This window comes from Rhineura floridana, chromosome 2, assembly GCF_030035675.1.
Source record: "Rhineura floridana isolate rRhiFlo1 chromosome 2, rRhiFlo1.hap2, whole genome shotgun sequence".
NCBI classification, from domain to species: domain Eukaryota; kingdom Metazoa; phylum Chordata; class Lepidosauria; order Squamata; family Rhineuridae; genus Rhineura; species Rhineura floridana.
In genome coordinates this window covers 72828043-72849877 of record NC_084481.1, presented here as the reverse complement: position 1 = coordinate 72849877, position 21835 = coordinate 72828043, and the positions used below count along the sequence as shown (strand labels likewise).

General features: G+C 42.5%; 1 protein-coding gene across 3 annotated transcripts in view; it reads right to left on the bottom strand.

Moving 5' to 3' along the window:
• NCKAP5 (NCK associated protein 5) overlaps positions 1 to 21835 on the bottom strand; it is a 969055-nt gene that overhangs the window by 915430 nt on the left and 31790 nt on the right. The gene's annotated exons all lie outside the window — the stretch shown is intronic.

Genomic DNA, 21835 nt, shown 5'->3' with positions numbered 1-21835 from the left:
TCCCCGGATCTTCTTTTTTACCCTTATTTATTTATTTATTTATTTATTTATTTATTTATTTTTTAAAACTTATATACCGCCTGACTAGCAATAGCTCTCTGGGCGGTGAACATAAATACAATAAAATACAATATAGTACAAAAACATCACAATCTAAAATCAAATTTCACAATCTAAAAACTGCATAAGCTAAGATCAAATTACAAACATTACAATCATTAACAAAAAAAATAATTAAAATGCCTCGGAGAAGAGAAAGGTTTTAACTTGGCGCCGAAAGGATGATAGTGTCGGTGCCAAGCGGACCTCCTCGGGGAGACTATTCCATAGTTCGGGGGCCACCACTGAGAAGGCCCTTGATCTTGTCACCACCCTCCGGGCCTCCCTATGGGTCGGGACCCGGAGGAGGACCTTTGTAGCAGACCGTAGTGCACAAGCCGGTTCATAATGGGAGAGGCGTTCCGACAGATATCGAGGTCCCGCGCCATATAAGGCTTTATAGGTTAATACCAACACTTTGAATTTGAATTTCTAAAGAGCGGGACGACGTTTGCCCGTCTCCAATCCTCCGGCACCTCTCCCGTTCTCCAGGATTTCTCAAAGATGATGGCAAGAGGTTCCGAGAGTACATCCGCAAGTTCCTTCAATACTCTGGGATGCAGTTCATCAGGCCCTGGATTTCTGTTTTCATCAGAAATCTCTGACATCCCTAGTGGTGGGTTTGACTTTCTAAATCCAGAAAAGCCCTGGCAGGGCCTAACCTTAGTTAGAAATGATGGTCTGAGTATACACAGGAACATTTCCTCTCAAGGATTATGGGATTTTTAGCTCTTTTTCTGCTTCCCAATTCAGTTCAGGAGGAAGACAAAACTACAGCCTCCATGATTCCGATCAGGAAATGATATTCCCAAACAATTTCTGGCTATGGGCCTCTCGAGACTGGTGTTGTTGTTTTTTGTGTAGGTGTATTCTGCAACATGCAAGTGATGTAGTAACGGTGCAAAAATAGTAGATTTATACTGGAGTGTCCACACATCATTCCACTTTATTAGTTGTTCTGCCAAACTTTCCCAGTGTTACTGCATTATTGTTGTCTGGAAGTGCACTCCTGCTCTGTAGCACAACAAAAGTGCAATAAAACAGCAACACCCTGGAATATTTCTGGTATAAGGTTATAAGATTACATGAAGAAACTATGGGACTTGCACCAATAATGAAGCAGTATCCCCACCCCAAAACTTTGACCAGTGCAAACAATATTGGAAGTGGGATTGCATTTAACCACCCAGATATAATCATGAATACACATTCAGAAGAATGTCTGGAGGGACCATAACACCAGGCTCTGCAAGGCCTCTCCTGTCTCAACTCAGCCCTCACAAACTCTTATGGTAGTGTTTGGGGGGCTTAAGAAGAGAGGACTTCACTTCTCCCATTTGTGTGTGTGTGTGCGTGAGAGAGAGAGAGAGAGACGAGAGAGAGAGAGAGAGAGAGATCTTGTTGAGTACGAAAAATATCACGGTTTTTCCAATAGGAACACTAAGGATACCAAAATGTTTTTCTGTAATGTTGTATCCGTGTTTGGATGTAAGTCTTGGGTGATAGCCAACATTAGTCATACTCAGAGAAGCCCTAATGAAATCAACTGGCTTAAATCCATCAATTGCAGTGGGTCTTCTCTGAGTATATGCAATCTGAGGACAATCGGTTTACCTTTTAATATTGTTGCTTCCTTTGCTCTCCAACATCCAAATTTTTATGAGATGTATTGATATGCTGATAATAATTAAGCCAACTTAAACCTGGACTTCTTCATAATCTTGGTTCCCCCATACTCATTTTTTATTTAATAAAGAAAATTTTCTAACACATGAATGTGTTAGAAAAGTTGGAAGATGCATTTTTGCAGTTTTGAAGGCAAATCAACAGGAGTTTTAGGCAGAATATCCACAATCAAGAAGAATAGAGGAAGGATTTGTGTCCCACAGTGCAACAGCCAATCTTTTTAGTTTATGTAGATTCTCATCCCAGCAAGCTGCTTCTATTGCCCCATTCATGAACAAGATTATGTGAAAAATTGGTACTTTTAACACAGAGTGATGTGGTGATATCCAGTGTTAGTTATTCTGAGGGATAACGATGATTGCAATGTAGCATTTATTTTCACTTGCTGCAAGCACTACCAAGTCAGTTCCAAGCTTACGTATTAGAGAATATCTGACAGAATGTCTGATAGCTATTCCACACAATGTTCACACACAGGGCTGGCTCCAGGTTTCTGGGGGCCCATGGGCAAAGGCTATCAGGGGGCCCCTTGCCCTCTTGCTTTCCTCCTCAAACCACACTCTTCCTCCCTCTTGGCCTCACCCTTTTAAAGTAAAATAAAACCCGAACAGAAAGACTGGGGTGACAGGAATCAGACAGGAGAGAGAGAGAGGGAATGCCAAACCTCTGTCTGTAAGTTCATCAGGGGCATTCCTGCCATGGCTCTGGAGTCCCTGCTGCTTGCCCTGCAGCAGAGCATGCCATGCAAGGAAACTTCCTCTTCCTCCTTTGTTCCTTCATGATCCAGCCTGGCTTGGAGCTGCTGCCACTGCTCTGTCCTTTTGCCCTTCTGCTGGAGGGCATTTAATGGGTTAATACCACAGAAATTAGGAGGCAGCTAGCCTAGACCATAAGCACTGAATGAGAGTTGCCAAGTTGAGGAGACCCTCTGGGCTCAGCTTTTCCCCTCCACTCTCATGAAACAGATAAAAAGAGAAGCTAGTGGGGAAAAACACTTCCTGTCCATTGGAATAGGATAGGATCAGCAACAAGCAGCAGATCCCATTCCAGTGGGGCCAGTGAGAGGCCCCTCTGCATTCCTAGGCCCTCGGGCAGTGCCCCACCTGCTGGAGCCAGGCCTGTTCACATACAAAGTTGTTGAACTACTCAGGTTGATATCGTGCCAAGAGTCCATTTCTTCCGTTCATAGTAATGCTGGCATAGTAATGACCTCAGTCTCAAAAATCCTTAGGAGGAACATAGAGCTAAGTATGCTCTGAACTGCACAAAGGTCTGGGTAAGACTACTGGCTGAATAAGAAGTTAGCTCAGTGTAGCCCCTTCCCAATAGGTGAACTGTTGGGCCTGTTCAGTTACAGTCCTGTCACATATTATTAAGTAGTTGCCTTGGACTACACTCATGTGGAAGTGGTTTATGGGAAACCATGTCAGCAGGTGGGAGCTATACTGTGATAGCAATACATACAGCCCCTATTTAGAAGTGCCAGTCTTCATTAATGATGCCTCCAAGTATAGGATTGGCAGGCCAGAAGCTTCCTAAACATTGAGATTCCAGAGGTGCACCCTAGTGATGTCATGGGGTGGGCCCTAGAAATGTAATTAAACATGATACATGAGACTAAAGTAATGACAACAGAAGATTTATGTACCTTTAAAGTAGACAACAAGGACATTGAACTCGTCAAGGATTATCAATACCTCGGCACAGTCATTAACCAAAATGAAGACAATACAGTAGGGCCCCGCTTATACGGCGGGTTAGGGACCAGACCACCGCCGTAAAGCGAAAATCGCCATAAAGCAGAACATCGGTCAGCTGTAGTGCAGGAGCTCCTCCCACAACAGCTGATCGATGTTCAGCTGTTCTCCACCGCCTTCCTCGCACGCCTGTTTGCCACCGCCACCTTGTTTAAGCACTCGCCAGCCCTCCCAAGCCTCCCTCGCTTTCCCCACCACTCACACACCCCTGCCTGTTCGTTCGCATGCTGTTCGCCACCGCCTTCCTCGCACGCCTGTTTGCCGCCGCCACCTCGTTTAAACACTCGCCAGCTCTCCCAAGCCTCCTTTGCTTTCCCCCCACCACTCACACACCCCTGCCTGTTCGTTCGCACGCTGTTCTCCGAAGCTTTCCTCACACGCCTGTTTGCTGCCGCCGCTGCCTCATTTAAGCACTCGCCAGCCCTCCCAAGCCTCCCTCGCTTTCGGCACGCTGCACACACTGCATGCTGAATCAGACTGCACAAAATGGCACACGCTTGGAAGCATTCCTTCCTTTAACTACAACTCCCATCAGCCCAACTGTGGGAGGAACGCTCTGATGACACACTCAGAGCGTCGGGCGCCATCAGTTGTGTCTTTGCGGTATGACGGGAATTGCCGCAAAAACAGAACAAGCGCTGCAAATATGGGACAGGGTTACAATTTAAAAACGACACATAAACGAAGCGCTGTAAAGCAAAGCGCCGTAAAGCAGGGCCCTACTGTAGTCAGGAAATCAGGGGAGGGCCGCTATGAGAGAACTAGTAAAGGTCCTCAAATGTAAAGATGTATCACTGAACACTAAAGTCAGGATCATTCAGACCACGGTATTCCCGATCTCTATGTATGGATGTGAAAGTTGGACAGTGAAAAAAGCGGATAAGAGAAAAATCAACTCATTTGAAATGTGGTGTTGGAGGAGAGCTTTGCACATACCATGGACTGCGAAAAAGACAAATCATTGGGTGTTAGAACAAATTAAACTAGAACTGTCACTAGAAGCTAAAATGATGAAACTGAGGTTATCATACTTCGGACACATCATGAGAAGACATGATTCCCTAGAAAAGACCATAATGCTGGGAAAAACAGAAGGGAGTAGAAAAAGAGGAAGGCCAAACAAGAGATGGATTGATTCCATGAAGGAAGCCATAGACCTGAACTTAGAAGAACTGAACAGGGTGGTTCATGACAGATGCTCTTGGAGGTCACTGGTTCATAGGGTTGCCATAAGTCGTAATCAACTTGAAGGCACATAACAACAACAACAACAAACGGGTTCTTCTAGCTATTGCCTACAGGTCAACAAAACCGTCATCAGTCACAACCCTGGTTTCACTTATTGGTTAAAAAACTGAAAGGGTGGGGATTTGAGCAGTCAGCTATTAGCTCATTTAACAGAAGTTGTGGATGGGGGTGGCTCACATTTTGGTGTATGTTTCTAGAATCAGGCCACCTAGGAATTTAATTTTTAAAAAAAGAAAAGAAAAAAGAAAGCTAAGAGTCTTGAAATTGGGGTGACTCACCAGAGACCCAGGGAGTGCCTCCCAAAAAACAGTGTCTCAGTGAAAACTGGAGACCTGGCAACCCTATCCAAGTGAGCTTTGCCCACCCACAGTTCTTCATAGCATGTATGTGACAACTACAATACATATTAACCAGCTCAAAGCTGACTGTGCTGCAGTTCTAGATGGAGATGTGCCTGTGATCCTGAACAAGAATATTTCACCCTATGTGCAAAGATCCTGTGATAGGTGTGACAGTGGGACTCTTTCCATTAACAATAGGTATAAATGCTACACTCATTTGTTCGCATGAGGAACAAGCCACCAAGTATATCACTTGTGCCATGTGCAGAAAACTACTTTATCTTAGTATCCCTTCTCCATCACACACAAAAAAACTTTATAGCGCTTCTGCTATCAAAAGACAACAATCAGAAAAGCTTATAAAATGAGGAATTAATTTTATTCTGACAGTTTTATCTCTGGTACCCTTCTGCATACATAGAACAGATGGGATGATATGCAGCAGGCTATAAGCTATCTGACAATGTGCATCAGAGACATAATTTCATAGCAATCAACAATAGGGAAAGGGGTGACATTTTGCCTAGATTTAACTAAGGAAATAAATATAATGAAGTTTTCTACCTCTGCCCTTTTCCTTCCGGAGGAAGGCACATTTCTCTCCTTTTCAAAGTCTCATAATTTCTTTGGCATCTTTTTAAGTTTAACAACAAAAATATCACTCAGCTTTATTTATGAAGGATCTCTGTTTCACTGATGGTGAATTTAGATGGGGAATATGTAACCTGAAGCCTACTGGTCTTAACAAACCCTTTAGAGGTCTCCAGGAAACCCCGCTACATTTCACACAAATTATTGAAGTTCTTCAGGGTTTCCAAGCCACAGCCTATAGCAGGTTCAACAAAAATGGGACACCCCCCCTCCAATGAAACTGGAAACAAAAGCAAAAGACAATGAAATAGGCAAGAAAAAGGTTTACTGAACTCTCCTGAAGAATGACCAGTTGGGTCCAAAACACAATGAATCAATATATCTTTTTCTTGTCTATCCTTCATTTGTTTGTTTCCAGCCTATAGTAAGGCAAGGAAGTCATGGGAAGATAAGAAGATGCCTTATACTGAGTCAAACCATTGGTCCATGAAGCTCAGTATTATCCACACATACTGGCAACAGGTGTGCAGGACTTTAGACAGGCTCCTCTCCCAGACCTACCTGAAGATGCTGGGGATTAAACCTGGGACCTTCTGCATGTAAAGCAGATGCTTTCTCACGAAGCAATGGCCATTCCCCCAAGTTAACCTTGTTGATGACTGCTGTCACAGTGTGGAGATTATATTTTCCCTGCCCCACAGTAAATTTGCATGTGTGACTCGGTATCAGTTCAGTTGAGAATTTGGACTTCCAGTCCGTTTGAGTTTGACATCCTTGATTTAGACAACTGTTGTAGTCATTCAAAGCAGGGATGACTAGAATGGAGCAGTTGTATTCTGTAACTGTTCAAGGATTTTAGCATCTAGTTAGTTGGTTCCATCTTGGCTTAATTCCAGTTGAAGGCTGAAATTTTAGGACGATTTTTAAAAAATTACATATATTAAAAAAAAAACTTCGCTACGACTGTGCAATGTGTTGAGGTCTCCATTAAAATCAGTGGAGAGATAGAAAGAGCCTACAGCTTGAAAATGCCACAGAGGTAGGGGGAGAAAAAACAACAACTCATCCTTGAAGACCTTGGGAAAAGAAAGTATTCAGCAGTGGCCTTTTTGTCACCCCACCAGACATTTGGGGGCCGCACCCTCTTTTGATTTCCATGAAGATTATGTTATCGTACCATTTCATCATTTTGCAAATAAAATAAAAACAATCTGGGGTCAGGGTGGGGTGGGGGAATAGAATAAACATTTCCTTGAAAAAAATTCAGTAGTTAAATTTCCCCCTGGAAAAATATCCACAGAATCCTAACTGAAAATGCAGTCTGTTCTGCCAAGTTCCAATCCACGCTGGAAATATGGCACTGCAAAATCCAGGGCAGAATCTGGTTAAGGCAGATTCTAAAACCTTTGCTAATTTAAACTATTTTCTTCGTGACTGCAGCCACATAAAGACCTAGTCAGTAGTTGTATCTAACCACATGGTAAATCACTGTTCTATACCTTCCTGCTTAAAAACCTTCATCACATAGGAAAAGCACACCTGGGTCTATATGAAGTACATAATTGGTACAGGATAAAGGTAGGATAAAATAAGAGACCACATCTTCCATTACCTGTTTGCAAAGGCACAAGATATCTTTCTTTTTCTTTTCTTTTTGTTTTGCCCATGGGTGCAGAAAAGAAGATGCAGCTTTTTATGTTCTTTTGTCCAGATTGTTTTCTCTTCTGCAGACCTTGAATATTTTCCCCTGAACTTTAAGGAGAAACTCTTTGTAGTCTGATATAAATAAAATTCATAGCATACTTATCTACTAAATGCCTTTGCAACTTTTTTTGAAAATCTGAGCTCAAAGGGACTGTTCCAGACCATGTGATAAAGTCTTCAGTGAGATTAGAAGCATCAAAAGAAAGCTTCAATTCAAAACAAGCAGCAGAGTCTTTGTTATATTAGTCACAATAAATTTTCAAAATTGGCAGGATTCTGTCTCAGCTGTTCAAACTATTTTTTCTCCCCTACATGTGAAGTGAGCTTAAAGGGGTCAGTTTACCACCTAGCATGCATATATTGAAAGTGAAGGTGTGGGGATTGGAGAACTGATGAATGACAAGGACACCATTTAAGATTTTGGGAGGGGTGCAAAAAATATTTGAGCTGGCTATAAGTGTGGATTTCTCAGCAGGGTTTAAAGGCCAGACTCTTAAATCTATTCAAGTTAACTTGTACAAAGCAGTGTATCTGAAGAACATTTGTTGTGATGACATTTTTTATACTGCATAAGAACTACTGTTGATAATAGTACCACCAAATCATTCCTTTCAAAAAGTGAATAGATGCTCTGGTGGAATAATCATGTGTGGTCTGAAAGAGTGGGGAAAGCAGAGGAGAAAAGGAAGATATTAACCCTGCCTTTAACCAGTTCTGCTGCAAGAATGTAAAAGGCTTTTACTTCACATTAAAATACTCAAAGATCACAGAAAGAACACTGATGAGATGATTCCCTATTAGCCATTATAGCTAAATGGAGCTTCCATATTCAGAGACAATATATCTATATAAACACCAAATACTGAGGAGTGGTGGTGGAATTGGAGGGCTGTAGCCTTCATACTGTTTTTGCATCTAAATGGGCACACTGTTTGAAACAGGATGCTGGACTAGATGGACTCTTCTTCATCTCCGCACAATGGCTCCAATATAATAGATTTGATCAGCTGCCAATTATCTGTTCTTCTCTGATACATTCTTCTGTTTGTAGACTCCTCTGAAAGATATCTGCAAAAAACAGGAAGGCCTGCTTCCATTTCCTCAGCCCTTTATGTAATCCCTCCAGCTATGCTCAATTTTGTAATGCTATATATATTTACACTGCAAGCCTCAACTCATTTTTAACAAACTGGCATCAGACCCTCAGAAAACATAATTTGGCCCTTTTGGTTGCTCATCCTCTTGTGTCTCATCTCTTGCAGTGGCAGATTGATTATATCTAGAAATAATATAGTCATCTTATGCAGAAGATCATATATTAAATAAGTTCCTAGCCCAATAGGTACTCTGTAAACTAAACTAATGTAGTTCAACTTTCTTGGCCAAAGCTGAACCTTACATTTATGAATACCGGAAAACTTCTGCTGCTATGATATGGGGAATCTCCTCCAGAGCTGTTTTCAGACATGGGGTTTTTGCACTAGTTTAATGGATTTAAATGGTAGTGTTTCTGTTCTGATTTCTAAAATTCCCTTCACACTGCAGTGACTGTTGCTCTAAGGAACAGTTTTCAGCCAATATACCGGCATTTTGTGCAAGTATCTTTCAGACAGCTGCAATGAACAATGTAGTGTTTTCATCCCTCACCCATTATACACATGTGCACTGTCATTCCCCACTGTAGGAAGTCTAAGATCTCATCCCATTGCCATGCAACCCCTTCCCCTTTAGCATCTGTTTCATCACTCTCAGCTCCGGGGTATACCATGGAGCTGTACAAGCTCTACACAGGAGAGGGTACTCAGGAGCAATCATGTCAACTGCCCGGGTCATTTCTGTATTCCACAGTTCAACCAGGGTTTTGATAGGAACGCCAGCCCTATCAGCCAGAAAACTCCCCAGAGCCCTTTGGAAACCATCCGGATCCAACCAACCTGTGGGTGTGGGAAGGACCGGAACAAGGCACAGTCATTAACTGCCTGGGCCACATTCCCCTTACCTGGCAAGTCCTCCTCACAACGCCGTATCTCCCTCTACCCTTCACTACACTAATTGGGGGGCCCTCAAGTCTCCCTGCTTGCTTCTGAGTCCTCTCTCCCAGGCACATGACTCAAGACCCACAAGTCCCACAAAAAGCTAGACAGTCTTCAGAGCAGGAGCCACCTCAGCCAGCCACCTTATGTATCCCCTCCAGGGAAGGGACAGGTGGACAAAATCAGCAACAGCTGGCTGAGTACCTGGGGGCCTGGTCCTGCAAGGGGTGACAACCTGCAGAGCAGAAGTCCAACAGGGAGAGGGTGGTGGTGGTAGCCGAGCAGCAGCAGAAATAGCAAGCAAGCAGGCAGACAGACAGCAGCAGCAGCAAACGGCTCTTCTTCCCTGGGCAGTGGTGCTCCCCTTCCTCCTGCAGGCACTGGGTCTCTGTCACAACATGCCACTTAACATCCCAAACATGGTTTACCTAGCCTTCTAGTCACATTGGATACATTGCATCCAATCCTGTATAGATGTTCAGGGAAAGTCCCAAAATGTTTGGCACCAGTCCAAGAACTCCCTTAGAAAACGCAATGGTCTACTCTTGAATGTACCCTGCAGACCTTTTAACTTCCTTTTTATCCCTCTCTAAGATGAAGCCCTGTCTCTTCCATGGCATTTTATAGATTGGTTTGGAGACTCCCCTGAGTTTTAAATGAGGTTTGCCGTATGGGTGCAGTTAACTGCTTTTCTTAAAAAAAATGTTTGCATGATTCTTGTTTTTAAATACTTCCTTCTCATTATGTTGGAAGTATGAAAAAATAGTTAGAAGACTACAGCTAATGCCATCTCCACTCATGGCAATCTTGTAATGCCACAGTAGAAGGCCAAAGAGACCTGAGACAAACAGAGTGAAGGATAGTATCTTGGCAAGTACTACCAATTTGAGCACTGGCTCAAAAGCTAACGTTATGAAGCTTCTAACCATTATGTTGTCTTTTCTTTATCCTTTGGACCATGATACATGCAGCAATAATAGTTAGGATAGCCAGTGGAAAGACTCTGCTTCTCAGTGATATAATTTCAGAACAGCTATGATATGAATTATTAATTCCCAGGATATTTTTTATACTATACATGAATTAGATGTAGCTAAGCTAAGGCTTTTATTTGTATCCTGGGGGCATATCTCATGCATCCATTTGCCAAGACATATGGTTTTATATATAAATGGTATCTAGCTATACAAACAAATAAACTTTATCATGTCCATTATGCATCCTTAGAACATATAAATGCATGAATACTTATCTCTGCTTTAAAGAGATAAAACCAGACTGCCACTCAAAGGGTATCAAAATAACAGGAATGCAGCCAGAAAATGTGATGGTAATTAGTTCAGTTAATGACCTAATCTGAATATAACTGTCTCTTAAAAATGTAACACCAGCTAAGCAATATATAGAACATGCAAGTCTTCTCCTGCATTAAGCAGGCGTCTATTTTGGGTAGTGTAACCTAAAATTTTGACATTAGCATAAACTTCATTTACCCTTTGGGTGAATGACACATACCTTTGCATTCTCAAGGTGGAATAATGCTTTCTGCAATGAAGGTTTAGTGGCTATTTTAAAAATTATGTGTTTTCATCATTTTAAGTTTCCTGTTTGGGGACAGCTTTCTAGAGGGCATTTAGTCTAAAGCCCTTATCACTTAGAACAGGGATGGGGAACCCGTAGCCTTCTAGACATTGTGGGACTCCAATTCCCATCAGCCCCTGGTAAGCTACAGTACAACATCATCTGGAGAGCCACAGGTTTCCCATCCCTGACTTAGAATGTTCCCAGCACGGGCAAAGACAGTGGTGAGGAGCCTCCAGCCCACAGGTCTGATTAGACACACTAGGCCTCCTTTGGCCCATGAGACCATTTTGGCCAAGCTATGGCTACCTGCCCTACCTGTAGGTTGAAAGTGGGGTGCAGTAACCACCAATCAGCTGTTTGGCGACAAAACCCTATGCATAGCACTTTGCAAGTGCCAGTTCTCAACCCATGGTATAATACATATAGAGCCAGCCATCAGTTTTCATTTAAAGGTTCAAAAACCAATCTACATAATCAAGACAGTCTGTGTGTGTGTGTGGGAATTGCTTTTTAATGTTTTTAAAGTTTTTTTTAAAAAATATATGTTTTTGAAGATGTTTTGTTTTAATATATTTCAATGCCTGTTTTTATGATGTTTTAGAGTATTTTTGTTTGCTGCCCTGGGTTCCTGCTGGGAGGAAGGGCGGGATCTAAATTTAATAAATTATTATTAACAATAACAATAATGTATAGACAATACTTACTAGGCTGGAGCCAGACTTTCCAGAAGCAGAATTCCACTAAAGGGGGCTTCCACTGGAGGAAAGTAAGGCATTTTTTGTCAGTTCCTTCTACAGCTCTTGTAAGTATGCTCTGGAGGGTTCTGAACAGTATGGAAAGTTTCTCAGAGGCTACAAAGGAAAGGAGAAATCTGTCCCGGCTTCCACTGACAGATTCAGACTCAAGACTCTCAGCTTGATTATTGCCAATGGCTTTAATCCACAAATTAGCACAGGATTGGAACATAGATCAGATTACAGCTCACACAGGGTTGAGATCCTCACAAGGCACTATTTGGCATGACTACACAAGCATTGTTGCAATGCTCAACATACACCCTGGGTCCCCGTAATAAAGGACGGAGTGGGCACGACCACTCACGTGGGACTTGTTTCTCAGCTCAGGACTGGGGAAGCAAGTAGGCACTCATACAGGTGGACAAGTTAAAGGACTCAGTCTGTTTGTGCCTGCACAACTGACAGCATGTCTGTGGTGACGGAGGCAGGGACGATTTGGCCAGATAAGTGGGTCAGCAACATGAGGAAACTGACCCAGCAGTGAAACAGCCGCTGGATGCAGTGTAATGGGACATACCAGCAGTTCATCACCTTCATCCCTGTCAGCCAATATCTCAGAGAGGGGCTGTCATCAGGTAGATCACTTGGATCATCCCTGATTTTCTCATCCATCACTCCCAGACCACGGGGCCCCTCCCCTGGATCCCAGGCCTCTTCCTCCATAGACCAATCCTTCCAAGAGTTCTCCATAGAACTCATGACAATCAGCAAAAATCCCTTTCCCCTTTTCCCCTAGAAGGAGCCCCTGTTGGATTGCAGAACAGTTGACAAATGGAAGGAGCTGTTCCATTCATGGAAGGATGATTAACATAATTAATTTTGCAGAGATTATTTGTGGACATTAGAATTTCAGGTATCTTAATACTACTGGCTTATTTGCTCTCATTTCTCTGTGTTATCAGTTTTCCTTAGCTTTGAGCCTGAGGACCCAATGTTTCCCAATGTGTCAATGGCAGCCAGAGAAGCTGTGACACATCTTTCACGCAACCACTCCAAGCAGCCAATGGAACCAAGAAAGACTGGACAGTGAGGACAAAGACTATGAAGGAAGCTATACTTCAGAGAACAAGGATAAGATTTTATGGGAGAATAAAAATACAGCTCCTCAGCCTAGTAGAATGCTGCTATATTAAAAAAAATAGTTGTCATGCTTGACCTAGGCATGAACCAAGATGATTCCTTCAGATGAAGATACAAAGCCCAAAGTCCTTGTGGGCCTTCCTGACTCCAGCAATCCTAGCACTCCGGAGAAGTGATGCCAGGCCAATCTGCTGCAGAAGACCTGAAGGATAAGATTCTTGACTCACCTATGGCAGCTCCTTCACCTGTGGATTAGAGGGGAGATTGGAGAGGAAGACTGAATTATCTCCTAGCCTCAGGCAACACCAGCATCAGAATGTGCTGGCACAGGCAGCCACCCATCAACAGAGTTCAAAACTAAAAAGAGCTGGGCTCCTTGAGAGTAAGGAGCCTCCTCAGAAGAAGGCTGGTAGCCAGTTGCGGCTGGGTTTGGATGGGGTCAGGCTATATAAGCTCCCAATTGAAGATAGTCAGTTGTTGGAACAACACAGGTCCTTAACTCTGTGCAACCCAGCACCTTGTTTCTGAGCCTATCCTAGCTAGTCCTGTGCTGCTGACCCCTGCTGAGACCCTGCACTTGGAATCCTGCCTACTTTTGGGCTGCTCTGCTATGTTTGACATGGGCTTTATCTCATGGTCTTGCTATTGGACCATGGCCACTTTTGGACAGCCTCACTGTGTTTGACCTTAGCTTCTCCTTAAGACCCTGTGTTTCTGGATAGTCCTATTATCTGACTGCTATCAGACTAAGGCAGGACACTAATTAGTCCAAGACCTTGCCAAGTAGTATGGCCCACAAAACCCAAACACAGCCTCTACAGGACTTGCTTTGGAAATCCAAATATAGGAGAATGAGAGCAAGGAATAAGCACTATGCCAGGGGTATCTAGAAAATGAGGGTTTCAGTAAGTTAAAGCACAGCCTTATGGCTCAAGATAGAAAGTAATCAATAATTACACACCCTAGGAAATATACCTGGCACCCTCAGAATGGTGAAAACAAAGACAAATTATGAAGAGCTCCAAAAGGATATCTCCAAATGGGCAAAAATTAAAAATAAATGGCAAATGCAATTCTGTGTAACTGTCTATGGACAATGGAGAGAGAAAAACAATAACCCTAACTTCACATGTATGCTGATGGGAGCTGCCAGTGGCTCACCAGGAAAGTTACCTTGGGATCATGGTAAAGGATCATTAAGAAATGGATCAAAATTAACATTGGCAATATTGTAATGCTTTTGTACAAATCTATGGGTTCATCACACTTGGAATGTTGTGTACAGTCATGGTTGCCACATCTCAAAAAGGTTATTGTAGAGCTGGAAAGGTGCAGAAAATGATAATGCAGCAGGAGGAACTTGACTACAAGGAATGGTTACAACATTTGGGACTTCTTTAAATTAGACAAAAGGCAAGTAAGGGGCAACATGTGATAGGGGTACAAAATTATGCACAGTGTGGAGAAAGTGGATAGAGAGAAAGTTTTCTCCGTCTTTCATAGTATTTGAACCAGTGGTCATGAACCTGAATAGTGGGAGATAACGGTCAAAAAGAAATGCTTTTTCACACAGGACATAGTTAATGTACATAACTTCTGCCACAAGATGTGGTAGTGGCCACCAACTTGGACTGCCTTCAAAGCGATTCTGACTTAAGGTGACCCTATGAATAGGGTTTTCATGGTAAGCGGTATTCAGAGGTGGTTTACCATTGCCTTCTTCTGAGGCTGAGAGGCAGTGACTGGCCCAGGGTCACCCAGTGAGTTTCATGGCTGTGTGGGGATTCGAACCCTGGACTCCCAGGTTGTAGGCCAACACTCTAACCAGTCTGCCACACTGGCTCTCGGCCACCAACTTTTAAACAATGTCCTTAGTATAGCTTTGAACATGGCTTTAAAAAGAGATTAGACAAATTCATGGAGATTAAGACTATGCATGGTTACTAGTGGATATGGTTAGATGCTACCTCCCACACCAGAGGCAGCATGCCACTGATTACCAGTTGGTACATTATGATAGCAATAGTGGGTAAGTTTGCTTATGTCTCCCTTGTAGCGTCCAGGGAAAACTAGTTGGTGATTGTATGAAACAGGACACTGGACTACATAGCCCTTTAATCTGATCCAGCAGGCCTCTTCTTATTATGTCAGCTGTTACCAAAGCCCAGAACATGCCAAGCCCACTAGTGCTGAAACCTGCCCTGGGCCTGCAAGCCATCAGTTGAAATGTCCCATAATTCCTCAGTTCAAAGCTATGCTAAGGACATTGTTTAAAATTTAAAACATTTTAATTTAAAACCCCACTACTGCCAAGTAAGCCTACAGCTGGTGGGTCCATTGGAGGGAGCCCACTAGAGGACCCAGTAGAGGTTGGTCTATTGGGGCAAATGGGGTACTGCCCCACCAACCTCAGTCTGTTTCAGCTAGCCTTCACTTGCCTGCCTTCTTATACTCTACCAGTCCAGCGGCTGACACTGCCTGTCAGCTTCCTTCTCCTCAGTCTCAGTGTTGTCCTTGTAGAATTCAGCAGGGAGGAAGAGGGGACAAAACTAGAATTAGTTGGTTCTCCCTGTCTTTGACTCTGGCTTCACTTACTGTTGATCTCCCAGCCTTCCACCCTGCCAGTCCAAATTGACACCAGCCTTCCATGAGAGGGCCCCTTCAAATTTGGGACTGGCCCTGAAATACAACTACTAATTAGACTAGTAGAACACATCAATTTAATCACTCCATCAGATAATTCTTGAATTAAGGAAAAGAGACACAAAAATGTTAACAGTGTAAAACAATCCTCTCAAATTCCAAAAGGTACCATATTTAAAATCTGTCATTGCATTATTACATTTAAATACCAATATAAAGAGGGTTTTAAATAAATATTCATAAATTTGACACATAACTATAATAGATGACAAGATAAACAGTAAACATAATTATAATTTGAACTATTGTCCTTTTTTTAAAAGCACTTGCTCATGCTACATTATTAGGGGGAAAAGACTGCCATTTTAAATAATAAAAGGTTCTTGGCATGGTAATTATATGAACAGCAATTTGGATTTCTTCCAAATAATGGATGACTCCAAGGATGTATTTTGCTACTAAGAAATGTTTGTATTAAGTTAATTCCTTCCATTCTCAGCACATATTACACAGAATACCAAAGCAATATAATAAGGGAAATATAGATACCATACACTAGCAATCTTAGATCAAACCCTAATGTAATTGCACAGCAAGTACATACATGTGCCATAAGCAGCCTGCAACTTTTTTCAGCCAAAATAAAGGCCTCCCTTTTCTACAATTAGCAAAAATGTTCTCATACATCCAATATTTCCCTTAAGGCAATAACAAACTTATTTTAGGTATAGACATCCTTGTTCAGCTTTTATCTGACAAGAAGGATAAACTTAAAAGGACAACAGCACTTCCTTGGACAGGAGAAAAATACATTTTATATAGGCCTAATAAACAGCTATGTGTATACAATAGAACCTGATATATCTAGTAATATGAACTATTAACAGATGAGCCAACCTTTAAATACATTATGCTCTGACAGATGTACTTTAACCCACCCAACTGTCAAGGGGCGTAAGCAGTTGACAAGTGATTTAGTACAATAAGTGGAGGCTTGAGAGGGAGGTGAAGGGTACTCTGGTTAAGGTGTGTGAGTATGCATACCAGGGATGCGTATTCAATATTAGAAGGCAGATTAGCTATCCTTTAAGTACCTTTTAAATACCCTATCAAATTCATTCAGAATGGTTAAAGAATGCAGATGGGATCCACAGATACACCAGCAGAAGATGTTCTGAGAGTAGTGCTGTTCTGTGAACCTAATAGAAGGCTTTGCGCAAAAGGGACTTAGCACAAGCATACATCTTGAGACATGGCCTGTTCTTGGCTTGTCCCCATGGTTTGTTTGGAGAGACACAAGCCATGAGCGCAGGTTCTCTTGTAGCACTAATTCAGCATTTTGATTTGTTTCCTCCCGGTATGTTCTCAGTAAGCCATACTTTGTTTAACTCTGGCTTACCGTTACATGAGAACCAGGTCCAGGACATCATTATGTCATTGCAGTCCAAATTCCTCATTTTCAGTCCATCAGCCTGTGTTTGTGAAAAGAACTCCAAGCACAGTTCTTGGAGTTTTGTTTTACTATATGTTACTCTACATTTTGTTTTACTATATGTTGGGAGGAGGAAACACTATGCTACTTCTGCCCTTTGGAGATTTACTCAAGAAAAAGTCACTAAAATAGCAAGCCTCAAGCATGTTCTGTGGCATACCTATCCTAAGATATCTCTTGGTTGTTTTGTACTGTCAAAGCAGATTTCATTCCCTTTTATGGACAGGGGCATCCCTACCGGGGTGCGGAGGGTGCGGCCCGCACCCGGGTGTCACCATGAGGGGGGTGACACCCAGAGCCACCCCGCGCCGTTGCCCGGCAAGGCTGCACTGACTCCTCGGAGGAGGGCAGGTGAGAGCAGGAGCGGGAGCAGCGTCGGCGGGGTGATGGAGGAGCGCCAGCATTCCCAGGCCTTCTGCAGCTGGGTGCCCCTCTGGCGCACGTCCTCCCAGGGGCATAGACAGGGTGGCTGGCCTCGAGTGCGCGCGCGCAGGTGCACACACACAAGTCCAGCCACCTCGTCCATGCCCCTGGGAGGGCGCGCACCGGAGGTCCACACCCCCCCGCACTCCCGCTAGTGACGCCACTGTTTATGGATCAAGTACTGTAGTCTTAAATTCACACACAGGCTCGCTTATGTGAATTCAGTTTATACCTCTGTGTGATCTACCAGATGGTTGCCTTTTCTGTAGCTTACTAATTCAGTTAGGCTATCCAGACTACATACATGTCCCTAAATTAGTCCCCACACTTTCTTCAGAAGGTATAGCTGCTGCCTAGCCAGCTGAGAAAAGCCTAGTCTGCTTGAGGACAAGCGTAATAGGAAAACACATGGCACATTCTCAACAAATGTCAAGAACAAAAGTGACAGACCTCACATACAATGTTTGATCAAATTAAATAACATGCTTACCATTGCATATATAATTCATTATGGCTCTTTGAGATTCTTCTTTCGAAATGCCCACACACAGATACAATATTCTGGACTTTTACCACAAGTTTCACAACAGGTTTTAAGGTGCTATTTAAGTCTTTGTGTGTGAGTGTGTGTGTGTTTGTGCATGTGTGTGTGTGTAAAATATAATTATTGGGCTACCATGCCATGATAAAGTGAGGACCTACTGTATTAAATATTTGCCAAAGTGTTCCAAAACTAGACATGAGACCACAAACACAAGTTGGGTCCTGCTTAGGCCTAATCCATATCATGCAGCTGTGTCTCAGACAGAGAAGCTCTCCACCTCCAGCAAAAGCAGACAAATATTATAGTCATGACACATTGCAGAATGCAGAAGAACCCTGTTTCCCCCCCAAGGCAAAACCATACACAAAACTATTCTTATGACTTAGCCCTTTTCTAACTTTGTTCTGTACAGCAATATGAAGAGATGCCTACATAATGATGCCAAATTTGATTATATGGGCTGCCGTTCTGAAGGGATGGTGAGCATACTCCTAAGCATACTTAGGGAGTAACCCTCATTGAATACTGTGAGGCATACTTCTAAGGGCCCATCCATACCTTCTTTTAATCAGTGATCTAACCCCCTTGTGTGTCCATTAATTTGCCAGATGTTCCCTGTCATTTCGGACTTTCTCCTAGTTAAATCTGCACTTCCCCTACCCTACTATAAACCAATTATTTTTTCTGTCCCAATTATTAACTGCTCTAACCTCTGCAGTGAGGATGTCTTTTCATGCTTTTTTTTATAATGGCCGGATGACGTTAGATCCTACCCTCTGTCTACGCCTCCTCCTCCTCCTTGCTTACAGTTCATTCCTGCTTCCAGTACTGAACCAAGGCACTTCCTCCTTTTGGCTTCTGTAATTGTATTGCATTGCTTTTAAAAAAAACCCTACCATTTTGCAATCACATGTAAAATCAAATGTTTAATGAATATTTCCACTTAAAAGCTACTTTGCGATACTACGCAAACAATTCACTGAAATCACAGAGTTTAAAGGAGGAGGTTTTTAACAGAGCTTCCTTGAGCTGATGGGGGAAAGGAGGGAAGAGGAGCAAGCTCTAGTACTTTAATGCGGCATTGATCTTGCAACTGATCCAGCAGCAGGCAAAGCTGATGGGGATGGGAGGGGAGCTAAACATACCAAAGAACCAAAAATCAAGGGTCCAGAGGAAGGGGAGATCAGCTTCTCTCCCTCCAGGCAGCCAAAATCTCTCTCTCTCTCTCTCTCTGTATGTGTGCGTGTAAATTGTATTGTTTTCTTCCAAGTCTGAAACTGACTAATCTGGGTCCTCCCTTTGCTAACTTGAAACTGAATAACAGATTATCTCTTGGTTCTAATTCAATTCAGGAGGAGGAGGCATGAAGAGAAGATTTGGTGAGCGTACTGGGCAGAAGGAAAGCCCTTTCAAAATGGCAACAGCAGGAGATAGTGGAAAACAATCAAAAAAGGAAAGGGATTTGCCTCCCAGTTTTACAAATTAAAAGGAATCGGGAGTAACCAGCAGCTCCCATCCTTAGTATGCACTATGTTATATGTAACAGCCCAAATGTTTATTTTGCTTGTACTTGGGGGGGGGTCTCCATTAACTTTGCCCCTTTGCACATCCTGCACATGCATGATATTAAAAAAAATGTTGCCAGGCCCAGCCTGCAAGAGGTCTTCTGTATCTTTAAAAGTTGTGCAGGGGGAAGGGAGAATTCCACCTTGTGGTTTTTCCCATTACAGTGTTGCAAGGACACCTGCACGCGGCTGACTTTCTCTTCTCCTAAAGATACAGGATCAGTCTCAGGCCATGGACCTGGCAACCCTACTGCGTATACATAGGCCCTCTCCAAGTAATCAAGGACTCCAGGGAGCAGCTGCAATCCCTCTCTACATGGTCATCCTACATTGTTTCTGACTATGTGAAAAGGGCTGCTGTTTGCAATGGGCAAGACAAAAAAAGTGGACACAGATAGGACAGAGTCAGAGCAGCTGCCATTTACAGGAAATACAGCATGTAAAAAGGAAGATCCATTTCCATTAGAGAGCAATTGAACAGATTACCATTGCGGGATTTGCTTTATGAAATGATTCATATTCAAGAACATAACAATCAGGCTTAACAGACACTGAAATAAATAAAAATTTATAGATGCATAGAAGTGCCCATTTCCATGATGTACACCAGTGAATGCAAAATGCCTTGAGGGACTAAAGAGTTAATAAGGATACAGAAAGAGCACCATTATATAAAACACAACCTGTCACTTAGGTATTGGAAACAGTATTGGAGGTAGCTGGTCTAAGTGCATGCACTTCTACCCTGAGACCACCAGAGAGTACTAAAAAAGGCATTTTTATTGTCAGGGTGGGTGGAAGAGGTGATTCTTGATGGCAAATTGCCCCAGAAATGTTTGGCTGGCATCATAAGGTGTTTGTGTGCATGTGGGATCTAGTTTCTTCATGAGTTCGACTGGGCCTTTTTATTATCAGTAAGGGGAAGAGAAGATTCTTGATGGTGAACTGCTCCAAGAATGGACTGGGCTGGACTAGACCTTCTTTATCTATTTATTTTTATTTATTTAAAGAATCTGAAAATTTTGTACAGGCTTATACAAGATAATTAACCCCGATAGGGATAAGAGTAGGGTTGCCATATTCCAGTTCCGCAAATCCGGGCTGGCTAATTTGCATATTTTGCATATTATGCAAATTATTTGCATATTAATATTTGGATTGTCCAGTTGTTTTCTTTTTGTGCCTAGGAATTACCACCAAAAACTTGGGAAAGATGTGAGAAATCTTTTTTTAAAAAGCAACATTTTCAGCCTTAAATGCCTAGACAAGTTTCCAACACTATAGGATTTATATCCTGCCCTTCTACTGTTAAAAACAGAGCTCAGCACAGCTTACAACTATAATAAAAACAATAAAAATACACAATCAATATAAAAACATAATAAAAACACAAAATAGCAACAAACATAAAGTAAGTCAGGGCAGCAGTACGGTTAACCATTACATATACGATATATTTCAGATATCTGGTGGGTGGAGAAAAACAAGAAGCCAAAATGTTAGGAAAAGGAGTCTTTCACACCACATGCTCAGTTCTAAATACTGTTGCAGCAAGTTTTACAAGTTCCTCCAGTATTCCACTGGTGCAGGCACTCAGACATTCAAAGTATCTGTATGTTTCTTAGGTTTTATAAAAGCAGAGCTTTGCTTAACTCAAGGTTTCTTCTCCCTTTGATCAACCACATCTACACAGGTTCCACTGGGCCTGGAAGTGTGCAACAACCCCACACATATCTTGCTAATTAGATTACCAATGCCAGGATGTCTGTCTTATCGACTACTCTCCTGCTCCCCCCCCAGGCATCATGAAAGACCCAGTCCTGGGCTCAGAAACAAAATAAATATATGGTCCTCTTCAAAGTACTCATAAGCCTCTTGTTTTAATTAAAATAATAATTAATCTTGCTCTTATCACTAATGGGAGTTAATTACCTTGCATATGCTGCTGTTGCTTCTATGGCTGTAACGGAGTGAGGTTAAAGATAAGTGAAATGCAAATAGGAAAACAACAACACAAAAGGCAGTAACACTTTCCTATATGTAATACCATACCAACCACAACAAGATTCCTATGAGTAAGGCAGAAAACTCAGCATCCCACAACCAGTCAGGATTCATAACCAAAAACCCAAACTAAAAAAATCCTAGCAGCCAGTCAGCCAAGGTCACAGAAATCCCCCTGCAGCACAACCTGACTTGGGGACTGCAGTTAATGCAGAATGCTGCAGCACAATTGCTGACATGAGTG